Source organism: Furipterus horrens, unplaced genomic scaffold (assembly GCF_987537825.1).
Source record: "Furipterus horrens unplaced genomic scaffold, mFurHor1.1.pri manual_scaffold_4, whole genome shotgun sequence".
NCBI lineage: Eukaryota > Metazoa > Chordata > Mammalia > Chiroptera > Furipteridae > Furipterus > Furipterus horrens.
In genome coordinates, this window is record NW_028327174.1 from 186,017,400 (window position 1) to 186,021,922 (window position 4,523).

The window sequence follows — 4,523 nt, forward strand, 5'->3', positions numbered from 1 at the left end:
AGAGAGGGTGGGGCTTCTCCCAGGGCAGAGCTGTTCTGGGAGTGCGCGTGCGTGCCTGTGTGTGTGTGTGTGTGCGCGCGCGCGCGTGTGTGTGTGTGTGTGTGTGTGTGTGTGTGTGTGTGTGTGTGCGTGTGTGTGTGTGTGTGTAAAAGCCGCCTATTGGAGCCCCGCCCGGGTGGTACTGTACCTGCACCAGTGTCTTAACTGGGGAACCGGCAGAATGAGGATGCGTGGGAAGAAAGGTGGCCTCAGGCAGAGAGCTGCGAAGACAGTGTGCCCTGGTCTAGTCTAATGCTGCCTCTGCCCGCTCCCCACCCCCACCCCCACCCCCACCCCGGGCTCCTCCTCCGCACCGCAGCTAGTCAGGCATCCACCCCTCCACCCCGGTGCCCACCTACTGGCCCCTTGCCTGACCAGTCCCTAGTTTTACCTGTTGAACACTTACCTTTGATGAGCCAGTTCAAGGGTCACCTCCTCTGTGAGTCCTTCACAGACTCACCCTGATAGGAGTGAATGCTCCTGCCTCTGGGGGCCCCACCGCATCCCAGCCCTGCAACTTCAACATCCAGCTCTTGACAGGACCTTTTCCAGACTCCCAGACCAGTTAGTTCTAAGGGAGGGGCGCTGCCCAATGTGAAGCCCACGATTTTCTTTTTTTTTTTTTTGACTGCTCTGATCCGAAGCCTGCCACCACCCCTTGCTAGTGGTGCAGCTTTGAGCAAGTTACTTAACCCCTTCCAGCCTAAGTTCATCCATTTGCAAGACAGAGATATGAATAGCGCTTTGTGAAAATTAAATGTCTTCTTGATGAATAAAATGAGCGAATAAATATCAAGTGCTTAGTCTAGCACAGGCAAATGGTAAGTTCAATAAACACTAGCTCCCAGTAACAATCTCTAGACCTCCCTACTGGCCCTAAGTCAGTCCCAGGCAACTGAGTCTCATTCAGTTATGTACCCCCAACTCCTAGACCAATCCTTGTCAGTTACGCGATGTCAATAGTGAAGCAATGCAAAGAGATGTTTAGAGAACGTAAATAACTTCCCCTTAATGTCCTCCATTACCCTCTCTGGAAGGTAACCAATGTTACCAGGGCAGTATTTACCCTTTCGCTTCCTTCTTTCTCCACAATCAATCATCTACATCTAGAAGACAGTTTCCCTGTTTTCATAAAAATGGGATCATTCTAAAGTTGGTACTCTGAATCACTTTCTTTTTTTTTTTTTTTCTGATTTAATAACATGGACATCTCTCCAAGTAAACAGACACAGATATAACCTGTTACTTACAAAGTTCGTGGGTAATAGTCCCTAACTTGGGTGTATGATCATTTATTCCCCAATGTTGAAGCTGTTCCTAGTCTTGTTTTGCTTTGTCATTATCAACAGAGCTGTGATAAATACTTTATGTGAGGCACTTTACATTCAAATGCTTTTATTCTTTGCACTAGATACCCAAAAGTGAGATTGTTAGGTCAAAGAATATGTGTTTTTAATGTGTTAGGTTGAATCATAAGAAACTGTTGATATTTAACCACTCTGACCTAAAGAAATAGCAATTTTGTAAGGTTAAGCCTAACATATTGTCCAATTACTTTCCAAAAATATTGCAACAATTTACATTCCTACCATCAATGTATGAGTTTCTGTTACCTAAAGGCAATACCAGGACTGATGTCCTTGTTGCATTCACATTTTGCCAATCTGATGCATGCAAATGAATTTATGTCCTCCCTCCTTTGCTGAGACCATGAACTCAGACGTGGCATTGGCATTTGTACCCTTGCACCTATCTGTATCATTTAGAGCATTTTTTTTCTTGCAAGTTACCCAGTGCTCATACTGGGTTAAAAAATAAGGCGGATTTATTGGCTCATGTGACTGAAGAGTCCAAAAGTAGGATGGGCTTCAGGGTTGGTGTGAATCATGACCTGGTATATTTCATCCTGATACACTCACTGCTTTCCACGACATCAGCATAATCCTAAGACTTGCTTTCTCATGGTGACAGAAGGACTGCAGGAACTCCATGACCTAAAAGAGAGAAAGCTTAGATCTTGGTTACCTAAACCAATCATGTGTCATAGGGGAATAGGATTCCTTTTTTCTCTTTGTCAGGCTTTCCATAAACAAGGCACTAAGTGGAAGATTCAGAACTCCGGGAAAAAAAGCCTTCTCAGTTTTCGGTTTAAGATAAGGTCAAGTTAAAATCAAAGGTTAGCTATACAGTATTGTGAGGTTCGCGTGAAGGGCTTATTGGCTTCAAAGGCTTTCATCAAAATTGTTGAAAGAAATCTGGGTGTCTCTGAGAGAGTACATATTGCATTGCTAGGGCTGCAATAACGAAACACCATAGGCTGAGTGGCTTAAACAACAGAAATTTATTTTCTCATAGCTGTAGAGGCTGGAAGTCTGAGATCAAGATGTTGGCAGGTTTGGGTTCTGTTAAGCCCTCATTCCTTGGCTTGCTGATGGCCTCTCTCTTCCTGTGCATTCACATGGACTTTCCTCTGTCCAGGCACATCCCTGGTGTCTCTCTCTCTCTCTTCTTTAAGAACACCAGTCAGGTTGGATTAGGGACCCACCTAACGTCTCAATGGAACTTAATCACCTCTTTCAAGGGCCTGTCTCTACAAATCATCAACATGGATATGAGCCTACTCAAAGGCCTGCATGTAACCTTAATTATCTCTTCAAATGTTCTCTCTCCAAATACAATCCCATCCTGAGGTACTGGGGTTGGGACCGAAATATATGAATTTCAGGGGAACACAATTCAGCCCATAATGGAGTGCTGGGTTAAAATGTGGTGAAGGTACCCTGCGAGGTATTATGTAGCAGTCAGGGGCATTGGGTTAGATGCGCGTGAAACCACCTGGACGAACGCTGGAAACACAATGCTGCGTGAGACAGGTAAGGAGTAGAATGTTATGTGTAACCCAATACCATTTCTGTGAATCACAAGTATATGTCCACAGCTCATGTTATGCAAGAACATTTACAAAACAACAAAACTGCATGTCAAACAAATCACTATAGTTGCCAATAGCAGGAGGAGGAAAAAAGTAGGGAATGGGGAGTTTGTTTGTTTGTTTGTTTTCAAGGAACACAGATTAATGAGAGAGAGAGAAATTAGAGACAGAGGGAAAGACTTTGGCAAAGCAGTGGTGATAATGTGCCATAAGCTCTGATGAACTCAACTCTCGGGCCCTGAGGTGCAAAATCAAATATTAGCAGCGAAGAAACCGTGATACCCTGCCCCCACCTTCTTACACAGGACAAAGAGAGATTTTGCCACAGTCCAGCTCCATGGATACAGGACAACCTACTTCCCTTTTTTACCTGAAATATATAGTCCAAGTGGTGACATCCAATTGCAACATGTCCTTTCCCATCTGGGGCGCAGAAAGTTTATGGTTTCCTCTACTCTCTAACAGAAATATTGCAAAGTAACCAAAGTAAAGGGTACATATGACTAATGGCAGAGAACCAGACATGAAGACTTTGAAAAACATCTCATCCTCAGTAGATACAGTGGCAGACCATGATGGTTCCCTGTTCCTTTGTCTTTCCCCAATTTTGTTCAGGATAGCAGTCTGCTCAGTTAAAGAACTCCACTATCCAAGCTCCTTTGTAGCTGGGGTTTTGACACAGTGCTGGTTACTTAGACATGACCAGAAATTTAATGGGTAGAGCTCTTAGGAAAGTTACTGTTTTTCTGATTAAAATAAAAAGTAACAAACTCAACAGACATGCATCTCTTGTCCTTTGTCCTTCCTGCCTGGAATGTGGAGTGCTTCTTGGTGGTGCAACATTTTATGGCCACGGAGAAGAAAGCCATTCACTACAGATGGCAGTGGAGGCAGAGAATAGGAATCTGGTTTCTTGAGCCGTAGACATCCTACTTTGGACTCCTTGTTAAATGAAAAAAAAAAAAAAAAAAGTGCTTTTTAAGCCACTTCGGTTTTGGTTTCTGAAAACAGCTCTATGCCCTGGCTGGTGTGGCTCAGTGGATTGAGCGTTGGCCTTCAAACCAAAGGGTCTCTGGTTCAATGCCCAGTCAGGGCACATGCCTGGTGTGCACGCCAGCTCCCCAGTTCAGGGTGCGTGAAAGGCAACCACACATTAATGTTTCTTTCCCTCTCTTTCTCCCTCCCTTCCCCTCTCTCAAAAATATAAATAAATAAAATCTTGAAAAAAAAAGGAAAAAGTTCTGATCTCCTGGGATAGAAATAGGCGAAGCCTGTGCAGCCCCTCTGGTGATAATTCATTAAGTCCAACTGTCTTTTAGATGAAGGAAAGACTATTAAGGCAACTGGTCAAGATGCTCCCCACTTCAGCCCTTAGCCTGGGGTATATGTGTGTGTGAAAATTTCCAAAGCTCACCTGGCACAAGTGGAGTGCATTTTAGGGAAACCTCTGCAATTAATCATAAGGATCCAGGGAAGCACATATTATCCTTCCTCACTGCACAGGTGGAAAGGTCATGTAAGTCAAGGAAAGACTGAGGCACTGCTCTAGATT